Raw genomic sequence first — 20,469 nt, forward strand, 5'->3', positions numbered from 1 at the left:
TCCAGTTTCAAATTCTTTAAATTACAGTATTTTGTATGAGAATGTCAGTGATATTAATGGCTCAATACGTGTTTTACTATTTATAGACTTGCATATATAATAATTCTGGCTAATGAAATATTTGGAGCAGGAAAGCATTTATTTACTTTTGCTATGGTCTAATAAATTATTTGTTCAGCGTTTGGGACCAGGCTTTCTCAAGTTAGGGAAAATGGCAGTTTGATGAAATTCTGTGCGATGACTTGTCTGCATAACTTAGCCTTAGAGTGATTGGTGGAAGTTTAGATAAGAAAAGGTTCCTGAGAAACACTGTGGTAGAGTAGTGAGGAAAAAGCCATCTCTGTAAAAGCAAGGCTGAAAGCATAGATAAATACTTCAAGACAGGCAAACAAGCCAAGTTTGGATTACATTTCATATATATGTGTGTGCATATGTGTGTGTGTACATGTCACATACACAAATACAGTCTGTGAAATGAAATCTAGGGAAGTGAGTCTCTTTTTCTGTGTGCTTCCTCAGAGTTACTCAGGTTTTGTGCCAATTAATATTTTCAGTTATTACAAATCTGTCTGAAATTCTGTTTAAATGCAAGACAGATTTTGCTCTCACTCTGTGATTGGTCAGAAGAAAGAGCACACAAACTGATGACAAATCATCTTTACATTCTAAACCTGAGTTTTCTTGGTGTATCTGAAGATAAACACACATGCAGAAGTTACAAACTGGAAGGCACAGGCAGCTCTAATACCATCTATGTCTGCAGATCACCACACAGAAGCATTCCCACTAATGCTTTTAAAAAAGAATCTCATATTTCTGACTCCAGTGAAAATGGACCATTCTAACACTGGTGTGCTTCCAGAGTTTCTGTGGATGCCACAAATTCCACTCCGAAACAAAATGGTTTCGATTAATAACAAGCTTATACACTTGGATTAAATACATTGACTTCTGATGAGCACCACAACAATCTTTCTTTCCTCTCTAATCATGCCTCAGTAGCTGTGTGGTGTGAGGCTGCTTCCAGAGTTTGTACCATGAAAACACACCCCCACCCACCAAAGTTTTGCACAGCAGCGTACCCCGGGTTTGCATGGATTGAGGTCAAGCTCTTGCACCCTGTTAATTTAGTCAGACATAAATCTAGTGAAAGGATTTGAAAATATTTTTCCATTTGGAGAGGTGCACATATTTCATGATCTGACATGTCTATTAATGTGTAACAGCAATAAGCAACTTGGTCATATCTGTTGACAAATTGCATCAGGTGTCAGGATGTGGTCATAACCTCTTTACTTTCTACTCATACAAGTTGTCCCCTTGCTATCAATGTAATTGCATCAATGATAAAAGATGACTCGTGTTTATTTCCATCATCTCATGTATGGCATGTAATGAGCTTTTCCTTATGGCAGAAATAATCTGGAGACCTTTTTTGAAGAATCAACATTTTTAACTCTAATGTCTTTCATATTTGCCCCTACTGCCAACACAGTTGCTAGGATATAGCCTGATTTTGATTTTTTGTGCTTTGATCCTCTCAAACCCACATTTTTTTAAACTGAATTATCCAATATTGCTTTTACAATGACACTGAGGAAGAGAGCAGAAAAAGTTAATATTATAAATAAGTACAGCTTCAGTGTACATGGGTATTTTAGGTTCATGCTAAATGTACCAACTTTTCCAGCCCTGGCAGTCAGATTTTCTCACCCATATGTAATTTTATAAAGTACATCACGGCTACACAGCAGGTAGGGAGCCCACAAACCTGTTCTTAATTTCAGCTTAACTGAAAGAATTTCAGCAGCAGCTGGTTTCAGAATAGTTGATCAGACTTCCACAGATGTGGCCCATAATAGGTTCAGAAATAAAAAAGAACTAGGCCACAAAGTAGAATTAATTTCAAGGAAGACAAATTCAATAAGGATGCAACTTTTAAGATTTTTTTTTTTTTGCTTTGAGACAGAGATCATTGGGAGGGCATATTTCTGTGGCTTGGGTTTTTCCATTCTGTCTACCGATAGTAATACTGCAGTACACTGATTTTCTGGCCGGCTGGACCTGGCTGTTAGCGGGCTGTGCTCTCCCAAAGCAGAAAAACGGGGTATTTCTGAGTTTGTGTCGCCTCCTCTCCCCTCCCCCTCACCCTTCTTATGTTCCTCCAAGCATAACTGATAGTACTGGAGTGCTTGTGCGCTTTTCTGACTGGACCAGACAAAGACGTACAATAGCTAAAAATGACCTGTGATGTTGCAGCGAATGCGATGCTTGCTAAAACTGGGAAATTGGTTGCCAGCTCTAAACAATGTGTTATCTGGGGCTGTTGCACAAACTTTAAATAAAGGACTACAGGGAAAAAAAATAGTTTCACAAATGTTCGTTTCTGGAGTTTAGCAAGAAGAAGAATTTAATTGATTTATGGAACGACATGGCGAATACATTATTGTGCTATTTTTTGCTGAGTGAAAAATACCTCAAAAGTAAAAGTGGAACAAAACAGTCACTTGTCCTCGCTAACAAAATTTCCCTTGACATTCTGTGCAGTGGTCTAAAGTGGTTGAATAATCTTAGTTTATATGGTCTTTCAGCTCAGGCATGCGAGGAGAAAGGAACTTCAAAAAGAGAATATTTTACCTGATGTGTACTATTTTAAGGCTTCAGTAATTAGAGAACTGCAAAGGTCAAAACAGCCATCAATATCACAAGCAACAGAGTAGAAGTAACATGTTTGAGAGGAAGTTAGTTGGTTGGCTGTAACATAATATGCCATAAGCACTCGGATGTGGATCTGCAATGACGAGCAGCAGAAGGAACAGTAAAAGTTAACCAGCATCAGATATTTACTTGGCTGAAAGCACACAGAAACTTGCAGAGGAGAAATAGAGATGCTTTAGAGTCCAAATCTCAGAGTTTATTGCCTCACTGCAGAGATGCTGCAACTTACACCAAAGTCCATCCACACAGATCCATTCACAGGCTGGAGTAAAAGTTTGCCAGAGCTTTCTAACCGTTCAGCGAGCCAGACAAAAACTCAGCATTCAGAAGCTCCCAAACTTTTTTTCTACCTTCTGGATCTCATTCAAATCAGAAATGTGTGTCATTAGCCCAGTTTTAGCATACTACTGCCCACATCCTAAAGAATAATCAGGAAATACTAGATTGGGGTGGGTAGCTAAGATGTTGCTGTGCGTCTGCTACTCCTGAAATTGTGTGTGTCAGCCTGTCTTTCTGAACTGGCATAAATTAAAAATTAGTAAAAGTACAATGATTACATCTGAAGCTGCAGTAGTTTGCAACAGTATAAGTCATAATAAATATGCAGAATTTTGGGGAAAATTATTTTGAGAACAGGAACTCTTCCAAAAACTTTCCACTATTTCTTTCATTGCTGATAGACCATTTTTCTTCCCTGCACAATTTTATGCCAAATTGGCTACTTTTCTAATTTCCCCATAAATCACACAAAATTCATGATTCCTTTTTTCACATTTGGATCCACAAATCAACCAACAGAATTTGTTCTAGTGAGACAAAGAGGCTGAAACAAACACTCAGGATCATTAGCATAAAATTATCAGCATAAAATTATCCTGACTTATAACAACAAGTTGCAGGCGGCATCTCATTTGTTGCTTTCATAGGGTTTGAAAGACAGAAGTGAGTTAGGGAAGTTGATCCACGACAGATTTTGTGAGGCATTTGCCTTTTTTCCCTCGTTAAACTCCAAAGCTAATAAACTCAGAGCATTCAGTAACAAGCAAGGCACTCGTGTCAACAAAGACCTTACTTAGAGACGGCAAGGTTTTGAGAAACTTCTTTAGCAAGGATTTGAAGATATTTTAGTCATATGCAGTGCACTTTTGCTTCTCGGTTTCCTACAGTATAATCCCCCTTGCTTTCCCCCCTCTGTGTTTTAAAACGAGCACAGAAAAGGCTGAGTGTTAAACTACACTATTCAATTGTCTGGTAAGTACACAAATTCTGTTCAAATCAGAACAAACTTTCAAGTAGACAGAAAGGGGTATTTGGATTTCTATTTGGATTTCTGTTTTATCCTGGAAACCCTGCTGAACACCAGTGTGATGGGGAATATAGCCATATCAGACCAACAAAAGGCTCCTAATGTAGTGAAGACCTCCTCCCCCCTCCTCTCCAAGGAAGCCGGCTGGCAGAGCTTTTGCTATCGGAATTGTTTGCAGAATAACCAAACTAAAGCAGCTCCCTATGTGGGTGCCTCATTCAGGAATAAGCAGCACTTTTATTCTAAAACACTTATCTAGCTTCCTGAAGAGAACAGGCTATTTGGAAGATACTTCTTTGTTTTGAATGTTCTTGTGGAGCAATACCTTATCTGGGTTTTTTTCCCCCTTTTATTTACATTTTCATTTGCTTCTCTGACAAAATCAGAGATGTACTCACTCAATAAAGCAGTTATCACATATGCCAGCATCTCTTAGATTCCTTCTGCTGTTCAAAAGATTCCCAAGAACTGTTTTTATTGCAAAGGATCCCATTAATATCAGTGGTGCAAACATCCTGTTTGCTCCTAGGGGCTTTATAAAGTCAAATGCAATAGATCTGCATTTCACATCACTAGTGTGACAATGTTCTTGCAATGCAAGATATACCACCACTCATACTTTTATTGCTACGAAGAATGTTGCTCTGTAAATACTCCACGTATTTTTCCCTAAGATATAAGAACATTTCATGCCAAATCCCTCTATCATCTAAGGAGTCCAGGACCCTATTTATTTTGATGGAAGTTGGGGTAATAAAAATAATAGATTGCAAAATAACTGCGGTAACAACACTGCCAAAAATGCTCGCAGAATGATGCTGTTAGTATTGTCCAAGCCAATGTTTTCTCCAGAGAAGAAGCATCCATGTGAGTGTGTGCTGTCAACTCCATTTGGTGTTACTAAGGCTAAAGTGTGTTTTGATTTGTTTGTTTACTTGTGTTACAGAATTTAAGAGAGTTGGGTTCACCATTTGGTGCTTACCTCCCTGAAGGCTCCTCCAGGTAGAACTTACACAACACAAGTACCTACATCTGTAGTCCCCAGGAGAGACACCATGAGGCGTAAGTGGGAAGAAGGGGTCAATGGGAGAGAGAGCCCTCTGGAAGGGCTCCCCTCCTGCCTTGTAACCCCAGAGAATGTTGTGGTGGTTCCAGTGCCAAGTCTGTGAGAGGCCAGCAACTGGAAGCTGGTGTGAACAGCTGAACAAGAGCTGCTGCCCTAAGCTGCAGGAGCCAAAGAGGGGTGGCTGTAGAGGTCACAGCCAGGAGCTCTGCTGTGGGATCTGGGCCAAAGACAGTAGTTTTGGCTACCCACTGCCTGGCTCTACACCTGCTCCTGGAGCCTTCTGTGTTCTCACCCTTGCTTATTTGGAGAAAGCTACTTGCCAGAGCATTAACACTACCTCTGCACACTCCTTACTTCATTCAGAAGTGCTTCTGCAAGGAATATATAACTACATTAAGTTTATGTTCAAGAGTTTTCTACTAAGCTCATACCGTTCTGCTGTAAGGCAGGCATAGTATCCATAATCTGGTTATTTAAAAAGTGCTGGTGAATGGAATATTTGCATGAATGACCTCATTTTTTACTTGCTCACTAGAACATTTTTAAAAGGAAGTATTTGCTTGGTTGGTAGCCAAGTGTTTTCTCCTTGACTACCAAATGTGTTTAGTCCATATTAAGGGTAAAATTCTCTCCAAAGTTCATTGGTAATTTCCAGACCCTGCAAGATTTGCACGCAAGAGACTGACAGGAGCATTCTTATTTAATCATTTCCCACCATATTTCAAAAAACTGTGGTTTTCCAGATGCTCCTGACTTCCAAATGCAAAGTGGAAAATGTCCAAAAAAGGCATTACTTCATCTAATGTCATTTATTTAGCACACAATCCTTCTGTCCTTCTTCTGCTTTATCAAAAGCTAGGGGATGTGTGACTAGTTTGTATAACTTAAATTTCTTATCTGGACTTGCATAAGTGCATTCAGCAGCTTCCTCAGATGTACAGTTAATGGGAAATTCCATGAGTTTTACACTTAAACTTAATCAGAGATATGAATGGAAGAATGTAACCATCAAAGCTGTTGCAGAGTCCTTCACTCCCTGACCTTAGGGCCCATAAACCCATGAATAAGTTACATTCATCCATGTACTAACGCCTTTTTTTTCATCACTAATGCAAAACGGGTTTAGAACTCCGGCTGTTAATCCAAGTTGAATTTCACTCCAACAGCTCACGAGTGGACACTTAGTCCTTACCCAGGGTTTGTAGGACTCATCCTCTCTTCCCCATGCAGCGCAGGTAAGTGAGGAGAGGGGAAGGGCTGCACTGCTGACCAGAGCTGATGTGGCTGCTCTCAATCCCAGGCAGTTACTGGCTGCCTGTGGCTGCATCTGCACCTCCCTGTCAGCAGGGTGATGTGTGCCACGGTCCCGTCTCCCTGGGTATCACTGAAGCTGCTGCAGAAGGGGATGCAGGAATAACACATCTCTGCCCTGCTCCCAAAGCACCTTGCTGGCTCTGGTCCCCAGTGCAGCCATATATACTGGGGTTGAGGAGGACTCTCCACTCGCTGCATGAGCCAGTTTTTCTTCTCTTTGAGCCTCATTTTCCTTTAGCTGCAAAATGGGTCAGTACTTTCAGAGAGCTGTGCTCACTACTGCTGTAATGAAATACCCTGACACCTTTGCTGACCCTGGCAGAGCAAACTGTGGCACAGTCATGCTTGGTACCTGTGCTTGGAATTGTGTTTTGGCATTTGTATCTCACATAGCAAGGGTTATATCCATTTGGCAATCTCTGCAGAAAGCAGTTTTGCACCTTCTTTGAGATGGCTGCCTAACCAGAGTCAGTCACCCAGCTAAAAGAGAATAAATATACTGTGAATAGAACAGAAACTCTGTCCCAAACGTGCACCAGAGAAAAAAAACAATGTGTCTGCTGCACATCCAGTGCAGATTTTCTTGCAGTGCTCCAAGATGGTAGATCAGGAAAGCGTAAGAAGGAAGAACCCACTCAGATAAAGACCTCTAACATAAAAATATCTCTGTCAACACAAACTGAATAATAACAAAATTATTCAAGGGAGTGAAAAGTAAAATGTTTGTTTGTGTTCAGATTTGGGAAGTGAACAATCAATATCAATAAAATATTTTTTTTAATAGTCCTCATCCCAGCTCTGGTTGATTTTTTTCTTGTTTGGTTGGTTTTTTTTGTTTAAAAAAAAAATACCATCCAGACACACCTATGAGCGAGCCAAGTTTTGACCTGGCACAATTTGATACAGGTGAGATATTAAACCCTGAAGACCAAGTTAACAATGGAAACAGTGACAGACAGCTAACAGTAGTAAAGGGTGCTAGCTGCCATTATACTCGTAAGTTGCACGCTTTTCACAGCATAGAGGGACAGCTGGTAAACCCTGAACCTGCCTTGCTGCCTTTAGTTTGCCTGTAGTTTCTTTCCAGGAATGACCTTGTATTTACTGATAAATTCTGCAACTCACTTAATGGAGAATTAGAACAACTAGAAATTTTTTAATATCAAGAGCATTTTGCCTCATTTCTTCAGTCTTTGTAATTTAAATATCCTGTTGTGTAAGCCCAAAGGCAGGAAGTGAGCTATACAAACCCTTACAATAACAGTATTAGGTTGCAGATAAGCCCATGTGCTCAGTGGTGTTGGGTAATTTTTTTTTCCCCAAGGTAATACAAGTTCTGCCAATACTGGAAGAAATGCTAGAATGCTTTAACACATTTAAATTTTTCAAAATGAGCTTCATCTGTTACACACACACACACAAAATACTCTCCCTATAACAAGAAATTACTTTGGCCCATTATGCCAGGCTTTAATTATTTATCTTCACTCTGTATTTGTGTTTCTGCCGTGAAACCCAAACCTTTTCAGCAGGCACAGAGATGGTGGTGGGGTAGGTGCCTACCTGTCCTCTCTTCCATTCTTTTCCCTCCAACTCAGCAGTGTTTTAATGCAAATCAAACCCGTGGTGCGTACATAGCCAGCACAGATATCCTTACACTTCATGCACCTGGCAGTCAGCTTTCCTGCCGGGGCTGCTGCTGAACTGGATTGTTTCCTCTTGTGGCGATTACACTTGGCTCTCTGCAATAAAAGACAACAAGAACTTCTTACAGATGATAAACACAAGCCTTCTTTTTTAATATATACCTGGATTTATAGGCCTAAGGGAGAAAATTCTGTTAATGGTAAAATTTAGAATTTCGCAAATCAATCAAATCATTTTTGCAAGCCAGACACACAATGAGCGTTTCAAACCGTGTGCAAGCCGTGTAACCTAGCAGTGCTGCATTTAACAAAAGTAGGACATGATTTCTGCATCTATTCTCCTTTAATAAGATTATGATCCTGACTGTCCTGTTCTGACTGCAGTCGGAGGTAGCGTTGTTGCTGAGTGGCTCACGAGCAGTAGGCTTGTGTGCTTGCATAACTGATCCCGAATTACACACGGTGACTATCTATAGGTGCTAATCTTGAACATGACAAAACGTTTGATCTCTCTGTGTATATTTGCACAAGCACATTTCCAACTGCGTGCAAACACACACACATACACAGTCATATCAAATGCACAGCGTTATGTGTAATGAGATTATTACACGTTTGTGTAGGTGCACTGTGAAAAGGAAAAATTGCCTACCTTTATAAGCCTGTCTTCACAGACAGCTAAATTGTATTAGTTTAGCCATTTCTGCTGTCATTCTGTGCAGCATCTAATTTAGGCCCAAATGCTAATGACAATTTCAGCCAAAACTGTTTGACTGTTTCTGAAACAGAAAGCAGGTTGTTTTGCTTATCAGTAAACAGTCTGAATTGTTCTAGCACCTTCACAATCTGAAGCCAGCGTCTGAAAAAGTCTCCCTATGCTAGGGCTTTGCCTTTTGCTATTCTTGTTACACATTTGGCTGTGTTATAAGTCTGTGAAAAATCACAGTTTGCACATGCTCCATCACTACCTCTTCAATTGGAGTCGCTGAATTCTAAGATTCTGCTGTAACTGAGGATGCTCAGGTTTCTCACAGCTGGTAGTGCCGACTGAACCACATATGCCACGTCCTCAGCTATAGACTACAGTGTCCCACTATTGCACGCTCGAATATATTATTCTAGGGTAGATTACATGGGCAAAGCCAAAATTTCACTATACTACAAACTCAGAGCAGTAACGTTGGGATGAGTTCCAACAGCAACTGCCAAGAAGGAGATAAATTAATTTATGTTCATGAAGCGTTCAGATACTGCAGAACTGGTCACCACAGAAAAGCTCACGAGGAATTTGATTATTTCTTTTTGAGAGAAGCATTTGAATAAAGTTATTGTGTGGCTATGCAATTAAAGATGCTACCATAAAGCACACATATAAGAGGCTGAATAAACAGACTGAGTATTGGAATCCTCACTATTGGAACTTCCTACATCAGTTTGCCTACATGACTTAAGAACACAGTAAAAAGCCTAGTTCCTTTCATTGATACATTCACACATCCACATGTCTCTAAGTAGCTTGCCTCCTGTTCAAAATAATAAAATAATGGTGGACAAGGGGTTAATACTTGATTGTATTTAACAATGTATAAGAGGCAGGAATAGCTTATCTGAAGTTATTTGAGACAATGATTTGCTAGACATTATGGACAACCCACAGCATAGAGCTTTCAGCTATCCTCCTTGGGATATTAAAATCTGTGATATCAGTGAAGTACAGAGTAAGGGGCTTTTTGGAGTTTCCATTCATGTCTCAGCAGGCTTTTAACAGAACAACCAGGGGGAACTGTCTACAATAAACTTCTCTTTGTCTTCACCTCTTCCAGCTTCAGTATGCAAGCAGCTCCATTTTCAGCTATGGAAATGAACCATTTCATTTTTATGAGATCTAATTTCAGTAGCCTACTTTGAATAATAAACAACAATTAACTTTCAGAGCACAGAAGATGTATAATTTTTAAGGCACATCCTGTTTCAAGGACTTCAGGATATAAACTACCTAAGAGCAAGAAATTCTAGAAATAAATGACAGAGAACACTGTTCCCAGTACAGTGAGGCTGTCAGTCTTTCTGTACTCCTGCCCTTATAATTTTATGTGTTGGGCCTGCTTCCCTGACTTTATTTGAGACTCCTTGGGAGAAAACCAAAGTAACATACTGTGGGATCGTGTTCTTCTCTCAACATTTATTTTTTGGAGGGCCAGTCTAATGTGGTGCTTAAAAGCTTCACATGAATTGCACAGAGCTTACATGATTTCTTTTGGTTTTCTGAAAGGGTGAGTACAGTAGAGCTTGTGCAACGTTATTTCCTGAGAGCCTATTTAAGCGGGTTTTAGTGTTAACTTCAACTTCTTAACAAGCTTAAGTACAGCATCACATTTGATTTGGTTTTGCAAATGTCTGGAACTTTTCATGTGGAATTAGCAGATCTCAGTCTTCGAGCCTAATGAACTCAGATAAAACTCAGCAGGATGTCCTGTTGGAAACTAATTTTTTTGTACAAAGACAGCTCTTTGGTCCTCTTTTCTTGCCTTGCGTTTGTTGACTTGTCTCAGAAGCTCGTAAGCTATCAGCTCTCTTATTGATCTACTCTAGAGTCACTTGAAAACATAATTTTGAAAGCAGCATTTCAGCACCTCTCCTTGTTTGATCTCGTTGCTGTGGCACAGTTTTTCAAGCACCAGTCTGAAATCAGTGTTGGGGGTTATTTTATGCTTAATAATACATTTTAAAAAAAATCTTTACATCTGTCTAATTTTATTTAAAATGCCTCTCTATATGTTGCATTTTCTCCTTTATTAAAATCTGTCCAAGGATCCACATCCCTTCATTTTCATTTAGCTACAAATTGATTCTTAAAGTATCACATCTAATAGCCTTTGGGGTTTGATGCGCAAACTATTCTGACGTCTATTCATAGACCTTTATAATGGGACCCACTCCAGTTTATCCCTTGAACTGTCAGGCTCTTTGGGAAATAATAGCTCCTGACAGTTGTGGAGTTAAAATATAGGATTAATGATCAGCTTTTAATGTGCAAATGGGGTATTCAGCTTTCCTCTTACCCATCCTATTTAATGCAAATTCACTGTTGAAACAGGTAGCATTAATTTTTTCTCTCACTAAACATAGATTAATCTATCAGGGTAAGTCCCTGAATCAAAATAGAAATTTAGATACACACCACAGATTAAATACAGGACACTGTATTTGTGCTGATTTATAAGCAAGTATTTTTCTTCTGCCAAGTCCATCATTTCTTTTTAAGGCTTCAAAACCTCACTTTCACACAAAAATAAGAATAGCTGTGCATTGCAGAAACAAATTTAACCAGCAGGAAGAACTCTGCCTTTCTCTATTAAGTACAGCTGTAGAAAGCCCCATGGACTTTGATTTAATTGTTTCCAATAGCCCAAAACAATCAGCTACCTGCACTTAGTAAAAAGTAAAAAAGAAAAAAGACAGGGATTTCTACAGTGAAGCATGGAGGAGATCAGATATTTTCATTAGGAATTTAATGACATGTTTGTGATTCTCGGCCTCAGGAATTGTATGGTAATTGTCAATTGGGGCATCCTGTTAAAAAGCTGCCTAGCTATACAAAATGAGACTATTTGTTTAAAAAATGTTATATACTCATGTAATTGGAAAATGCATTTTAAACATAATAAGAATAAGAAGCATTTGTCCATTATGTTCTGCAGTGATAGGCAGCACTGTGTACAGGCAGCAGAGCATGGGGAGGATTTGTTGGGTTAAGGTGATGCCTAAAGAACCTTGCACCGAAGAGTATCTGGGGGGAAAAAAGGTTTTCAGGGTAACTTAAGTGAAAGTCAGAACATGAAAAGATAAAATGAACACTGAGTCATTCCAAAAAATCCTTCATATTTAAGGTGGTCACACACCTGCCCATACATCCCTGATAACCACTAGCTTTCCCAAGCACATGAAACAGAAAGGTGTCCCTTAAGATACAGAACTTAATCCTTGCAGTGCTTGAATGCCTTAAGCTGCCAATAAAGCAGAGTGAAGTCTGTTGTCTGCAATTATTCCTTTGAAAGGAGTCACATCGGAGCACCACACATGTATAAGTACTTTGAGAAGCAAAGGAAGAGGGAGAAGAACCAGAAGAATGCACATCCACATCGCTTGCATGCAACTTCTGTGTCCTCTGTTACTATTGTCCTCTGTTACCTTTGCATACACGTTTTGACACACCAACAGGGAAGAATACCATTGACAGTATTTTGGAAATCTGGTTTCAACAGCATCTAAACGGCCTCCAGGGATTTCTTTTGTTGTTTTGATAACAGGGTCAATTTACATGGATACTGTCCCCCCCACCCCCCATTTCTAAGAATGCAAAGCAATCTATCATTAATGACTCCAGAGAAACATAAGCTAAATTTAAATGAAGCTCACAGGCATTGTTTGTAATGTCCTTAACTACTCTGCTGGTAATTTTTCGCTGCCTTCTACCTTGTATTTACAGCTGTGCAAAGCAAGTCAAAGCAGCAGTCAGGCAGCAGTGTTCTGCAGACAGGCTGTGTTCACGTTGCTTTGGTGCGAGTTAGGGACAATTCAGCAGAAAATAAGTGGCTGCAGACATTCAGGTAAATGTATAGGCATAATAACCATATCAGGCTGTGGTCACCAGATGGACTAAAGGTGTTACCTGGAACTCAATGAGCTGCTGGAGGATGCTTTAGCTACCTTAGGCAATTTCTGACCCTTGCCAGCAACTTCTGCCTCCTGTGTCCATCCTGCACTATTTTCCTGATTGTGTAGGAGGCTGGATCGTGGACCTGATTCCCTGGAAATAAAAAAACACCCAGGAAAAATAAAATAGACAAACAAATAGAAACTACAAGATTAAATTATTGTTTTCCCAGGGATTCTGCTCTCTCGCCCATTTCACTGTAAGGCAAGACAAATCAGTGAGGGCCAAGGCCAAGATGAAGCAATGGCAGGGGACAGGGAAGAGGAGGTTGCTGGAAGCCTTCCTGAAAAGTTATTCATCAAATTACACTAGGGCAAACCAGAGTATTCTAATTCCTAACCAGGAATCTCCTTTCTGTAAGAGGCTACAGCCAAACTCCAGCTTTTTCATGCCTTGCTGCAGCTATGTGTTTCAGTCTTCCCTGGACAGAAAGGGAGTGATATTTCCCCAACACATTGTGTGCTGCAATAGGTGCACAAGGAGGCAGTTTGTGCTTGGGCTTGGATCCTTAATTTTCAATATCTTTGTGGTTTTGGGTTACAATGGTTCCAAAACGCCTTCAGGCTTGCAAAATGGTTGTCATGCCTTGTCGAAGTTAAACCCACAGGTTCTAAATTATGTGGCTGTTTTCTGTATTTTGAGAGAATTTTCTCTGGAGACATGTTTTTATATAGAGAGATGGGAGGATTTTTTAGACTTTCTTCAAAACCCATTCAGAATTCTTAAAATTCTATTAAGGGCACCTAAAATCAGAGATCAGAAAAAGCGCAGCTCACAAGAAGACAAAAAGTTTTTACTAATCCAGCAAGCAGAGATTAACTGAGTTTAGAATTCAGCTAATGAAGGGGAAAAACGCTGAAAACCAGGAGCTGCAATGTATGTCAGAGGGCCAGTTTGGGGAGCAGTGGAGAAAAGAGGGCTCCAAGGAATGAGGAGCTGCTGATAGCTCTGGATATTTATTCATTTGCAGTGTCCCAGAAAACAGATCCAGCAAAGTTAAGAAGCACAACTGTCTCCCAGGCACCCCCAAAATTCATCAGTGCACAAAACTCAAAAAAAACACCTATTAATCAGAGGGCACTTAATATTTCTCTTTGTTCTCAACACAGTGGTTGTGGCTCATGTTTGGAGAACAAAAGGGATGGGCCCTTGATATTGGGACACCTGTCTGCTAGCACAGGCAGCAGCATGGACTAAAATGAGCACTGAACCCCAGCCTGTCCTCCTGTTTTTCCCCAGAGCAGCAGATATAGAAAGAAACATTTCACACACCCACCTAGTTCAATGAAGCATTTTATTTTAACCCCAGCTGTTAGCCTAAAATGACATCAGGATTCAAAACACTTGGAAAACTGGAGTCCAAGTTTCTGTGGTTAAGGGGATGACCCCCGCCTCATCCTCATGCAACTCACCACTGCCCTGATTTCACGTGCCTAAGTGGGCATAATTGAAGGGGATGGACTCTTCTGCTCACAATTTTGTCCTGCAGCCATTCAATTGCCCCTCTTTTGTTTTGGCTTGTTTTGTTTGTATTTTCTAACCTTGCATAACTTTAAAATGGCCATGCATAATTTTTTGGACAGTTTCCATTTGGGGCAGAAACGCTTCTTGACAGGTTCAGCAAAAGCTGCAATTTGATGGATGCATTTCAAATTCTCTAAAAGCAGGGTTCGAAGTGCTCAGACACCAGTTTCAGCATTTCTGGAATCACAGCACAGCAGAGGAGGTGCAAGCATGTGTTATTTATGTTTGTCTGCAGCTTTGCTGCTGTTTGGACATAAATAGGGGGTCAGATTCAATCGCAGTCAGTCCTATCTTGTGATGATCCAAACCCCCAGAGGGGACCTCTGAGGTGGGAAATCTGTGGGTAGAATAATTCGCCACCACCAAAACCAGCCTCTGTGGGTGAGCAGCACCTCCTGGGGCTGGCAGCATCCCCCAGCTGGGTCCTGCTGGACAGGGGAGGTGCAGGACACGCTGAGCTGACCCGGCCCCCACAGCCATAAAGCAAAGCAAGCGCCTGCACACACACCAGAGCAAAGTCTGACGGGGCAGGAGGACCCAGGGGGAACTCTGTGTCTTTAGGGAGTGAATCAGTCCCCTGTGGCACAGGGGAGCCGGTGACACGGGAGGGGACACTCAGTGCCGGGTGCTGCTGCTCCCCTGCACGGGGCTCATGGGCTGAAACCAACCTGCGTGTTGCTCTAGCTGACAGCAAAAATACAATGTGAGGGCAAATATGTACAAAAATGATGGTGAACAGGGGAAAACAGGGGAAAACAAATCTAATAAAATCAGATGGGAGAGTTCACAGCACAACTGGATGTTTACATTGTCCCAGGAAAGTGCAGTCCTGCGGAGCTGAAGGGGATTGATTGGCTTGTGTTCCCATTTTTTCCGAAAAACTCACGGTATAACACTAGCCGCCTACAGGGATGCTGGGAAAAAATAAACAAACAAACCCCTCTGAGGCTTCTCCCTACACCCATCCCCTCTCCTGTTATTTTTCAAATCAGGGAATGAGCAAAGGGGCAAAAGAGCAATCCTTGTATTTGCCAGCCAGTAAATCTGACTTCAATCCCTAGTGAAACAATGGGACAACCAGTTAAGGAGGGAGGAAAGGGGGACAGAAAATAATGGGGTCATGAGCAATTAAAAGGTTTGGCCAAATCTGACCTTTGTTTTAATGTAAGTTTCAATCAGCAGAGTTACGTCTGGGTTAAAATTAACTGCCTGATTTTCTGAATTTTCTTAAAAAAAGAAATAATGCCAGAGAAACTCAGTTCATTTGGTGGAATCAAAAGATGTAGTGGGAAAAATATGTTTTCTTTTTGCTTGCAACAGCTGTTAAACTTCAGCATGCAAAATCATATAGAAGGAAAAAACCTTTCCTTAAAATTCCAGCATCACCCCCAGTTTATCTAAACTGTGAAAAACCTCATAATATAATCCCAGTCCCTCCCTCAAAAGCTTCCAACCTCCTCATCCACGAGCAGGGGAAAACTAGCCTTGGCATTCTTGATATTGCCAAGACTAAATGAGGTTGTTTAGATTTCCTCTTCCCTCTGTTCCCTCCTCTGATAAATCAACACATTTTTCAGATTAATTTATACTCTGTGTATCTGTATGTGCGTGTGTATTTATAAAAGGAAGGGTCACGAGTCCCGTGCTTTTAAAGGAAGGAAGCCTTTTTACATGATGTTTTAAAATTAGCCAGGACTAAACATTGTGGTGCAGAAATGCTCCTCTTTCAATTACACAGCCCCTGGCAAGATATCCAGGGAGCTGTTTCAAGACAGTTTAAATTGGTCAAGCTAGTGAGGGTCCTCCCTTTTCCCTGGGCTATGCCACATGTTGCTGATGCACAGAAGTGCAGTAGCACTGCTGCTTATGTGACCCCTTATTAAGCCAATTTAAACAAATAGCCTTTTTCTTTTTTCTTCTTTTTTCTTTTTTCTTTTTCCTTTTTTCTTTTTTTTTCTTTGTTCTTTTTTTTTTTCATTGTGTTACTTTTCAGTTGATTTCAGACTTTAAATTGAGTCACAGAGAGGTCAGGGGAGCACCAGGGCCAGCAAAAGAGCAAGGTCTGGAAATACATCACCAAGTCCAAGGTGAGGATGGTGCTCACTGAGATGGGGTTGTGGCTCCCCATCAGTGAGCAGCATTTCTTATACCAGCCAGCTTCACTTTTCCCACTCCCATGGTTTATTTTTTAAAATTTCACCTGGATCAAGGAATTAATCCAGCTAAAGATTATCCAAAACAGGCTATTTTTCAGCCAGCTCTCTTCCCAGTCCATCCAACTGGGTACCATAGGAGAGACTTTTGAAGAGTGGGCAACCAAGGAGACAGATGTGCTGCCCTGAAAAATACATTGCTTGGAAACTGGGGCTGCTTTGTGAGGAAACAGAATCACTGCTCCAGAATCTTCTGTTGAAAATTGTCTGCATTGTGAAAACAAGTCAATTTTACAATCTGGTCTGTTTGTTTCAGACATGTCTGCTAATGAACTTGTAACCAAAGCGCTGGCTTTCAGCTCGCTCCCTTTGCCACCAGTCACTGCTGTGTGTTCTCAGCAGACAGTAATTATCAGCCCTAAAGCCCACAAGAGTGATGTCATTCTTAATTCATCAAATACCAGGTATCCCAGGGGGGATCCTTCACCAGAAATGTAGCCATTCTGAAACCAGTTTGGGATTTTGGCTTTGGTGGAATGGTGGCAACTTTGGGACCAAAAGCTTTTGAAAATCTGAGAAGTCATCACAGAATAATGACTGTTTTGACTGTCTCTGCAATAATAGGCTGCCACCATGAATAACAGCTGACATTTCAGACTATGAGTGACCCCTGGGTGTTTTCTAAGTCTTTTTTTTTTCCCTAACTGGTAAATTTGAATAGCTATGAGATAAAACAAGGTAAAGTATGCTGAGGTCATCAGGTTACCTATATGCCCAAAGCTGTCATTTTAACCAGATCATTTTGCATGCAGGCTGCTTTTGTGTGAGGATGCCTGTTGCACAATGTTGTTTTTAAGTGAGAGAGCAAAATAGATGAGCTTTCAATATGATACAGAGAGCACATGTTATTTCTCGCAGTCTTACTGGATTTATTTTGAGAAGTTACTGGGGCTTCCTGCAAAGATTGTTTAATATCTTTGGTGGAAATAGTCAAGTTTTCATAATAATACTGATGAAAAAATCATGACTTTTCATATCCAACCAAAGCCTGATTACACTCATTGAAATACAAATGTCAATATTTATTAGCTAATACTAAAATTACTGCCATCTCATTTTTGCAGTTAGTCAGAAAATCATTATGTATCCCTTTTCAAAAATCATTGACTTTTCCTTAGCACAGAAAACTCTATTATCAGTCTTTATAAAATATTTATGGCTTTCCTTGACATTCTTATAATATCCCTAGGAGAACAATCAGCATTCCTTTTGTTGAAAATGAGACAAACCTATTCTCTGTAAAAAATAATTAATGAACAAAATGTAAATTAAATCAAATTTTAAAAAGTAAGAAACTACAGCTTGTTCATCTAATTTTTCCTCTTACATTAGGGAAAATCAAAGGCATCTCTCTTTTAACTACTTTATTACAATTATTTGGGCTAAAAATGGTCTTGATTTGTCAGTGAAGGACGAATTAATTTCACATGTAATCATATGGAGAGAATTATTAGGCTAAATGGAAGGGCTTTTCCCTGATTCATTGGTTTTTCTGTGCCCTTGATTGTTTGTGCCACTATTTCCAAGTTAGCAATATGCCCCCTCTCCAAGGTCCAGGGCAGGGTTATTTTTGGTGAAGAAGTGCTAAATCACCCATATTTTCACTAGAGCCTGCTGGAGCTCTGTATGATGTGAAGGAAACATCACACTTCCATGTTTCTGGTCCTACTTGATGATATCCCTTCCTGTAACTGGCCTGGATATCCTGATATGTATTGTCACCCCACTGGTGTTTTCACTTTGCTTGGAAATGAGAGCTGATAAAAAGGGATTCTCCCCCACCACTAACATCCCTGCAGGAGCCATGTATCAGCAATGCCCCTTGTCTAGTTAGCAATTCTGTCTTTGTGCAAACTTTTTTACATGCACTTGGCTTGTTGCATTTTTGTGTATACTTAGCTGCATTGCCATGGCAATAGGAAAAACATGATGTTACAGATTTGGAGAGAAAGGAAGGGGAAAAAAAGATAAACCACCACTGTAATCTCATGGCTAGATGAAGTCAGAATTGGCTAATTCTTGAAGTTTAGAGACATACAATTTGAAAGACCAGAGAGGTTAAAAGGAGTCCTGAAGTGCAAATTTTCTCATTAGTAAATGTGGGAAGATGGGGATCTGAATTTTTTTAAATTGAGTCAAATAAGTCAGCCTGCACTCAGATAGGACACATGATCAAAATCCTTGATGATGGGGTGAGAGAGTTGGCTAATGCCTTTTAAAGCAGATATACCGTAGGAATCAAGTTTAAGCTTTTGTCTTTTCATTTACACAACGTAAAATTTTATGTTTATATACACAGATATAAATTTTACATTTTTAAACATTATTTTCATATAAATTAGCTAAATACCCTATTGCTATTTGTATAAAAATTTTCATAAACTTAGAGAGTTTTTTTTCCAAATTTCCAAGTATTTCTGTCTTGTTTAAAATTCTTTTGGATTAAGTGTAATTTCCCCCATCGTATCCAAAATTTCAGCATCCCAATGTGTTTCTATTTCAATTCAAGCATCCAGAGAGATGCTGAGCTGCCTCAGATGGACAGAAGAGTACAAGAGTTTCAACAGAGCCCAAAGTCTAATCTTGCAGGCATTTGCTGGTGTGAATATTTTGAAGCTCAATAGCATTACTCTGGTGACAATGTTACTCTTACAGAAATTGGATCTTTCAAATGCTTGCACATGTGAATAATTTTATGCATCTGAGCAGTTGTCTTCTGTGAAACTACTGCCTTGTGTCAAGTTAGCCACGTGTGAACGTGCTTCCAGGGATGAGAAGGTTCCCAGATGATGATCCTGGAGGTTTATAGGAATAAGCCTTATTGACCACTGTATGGATAAAGCATTGTTCATGAGATTGTATCATTAGCAACGTGCAAAAATTCTGCAAGCAGTATTATGAAATTTAAACCCAAATTTTGAAGAAAATGCAGATTTGATTTTTAATAGGGGGTTTTAACACGAAAACGTCTCTTTAAAAATTCACTGCAGCAAGATCAGTAAATATAAATAAAACATGTGAAGAATATTAATCTTAGTAAAATTGAAGAAGCAAGCTGTCAATGGCTGTCAGACACAATATGAACTGACAGTTGCATGGCTTACAGTCTGACATCGGGATCGTTACCTGTCTGTTTCTCTATCAAAATACCTACAGGGAATAGGAGTTTGCAGATTGCAGGCACGGGTGGGAGTGGGTAAAGGGGAAGAGCGGTTAAAATGGAAGCTTAATGACAGCCGTGAGGCGTACGTATGCAACATGTTCATTGGGATTAATCATCAGTCCGAAGGAATGGATTGCATCATTCATTACCATCAGTACTTTGGAGAAAAGCTTTAAAACAGCAGCTACAGCTCTCAGATCCCGCTCCTCCCTCAAATCAAACGCAAACCCGGCACGCAACCTTTTTCTGGCTGCCACATATACAAAACCTATAGATGAAGCATTAATTGCTTTCACATATTAAGACAATTTACAGGAATGGGTCAGATATTAGCAGCAGATCCTCACGTGGAAGGATGCCACAGGCTTTTCCACCCTCCTCTCTCAGTCAGGCTCCCCTGGCCAGCCACCCACCCTTCCAGGATAACACAGAAACCCCCTGGGTCCTCCTGGAATGACAGGCAGGAGAAATGACTCACAGGCAGCTACCTCTGTGACTGTGGTCAGCACTCCCAGGAGTCCGTCCAGAACTTGGTAAAAGCTGATTTTTCATGGAAACTGTAGTGTGAAAGGGTGACTGGGGTCACAGACAGCACAGATCACATTCCCTCTGAGCTCCCAGGATGGTTAAGGTTTGCATGGCCATTTATGTGATATGGGAAGAACCGCTGGGGAGACTTCTTTTCATGGCACTCTTTTCTACAAGTTTTATTATCAAACTCCTTCACCCACACCTGCAAGACCCTGCTGAGGTTTGAACTCAGTGGTGTAAGATTGACTGTACACAATCCCCAGAAAAGCTG

The sequence above is a fragment of the Fringilla coelebs genome (genome assembly GCF_963513975.1).
Source record: "Fringilla coelebs genome assembly, chromosome: 1".
In the NCBI taxonomy this organism is placed as follows: Eukaryota; Metazoa; Chordata; class Aves; order Passeriformes; family Fringillidae; genus Fringilla; species Fringilla coelebs.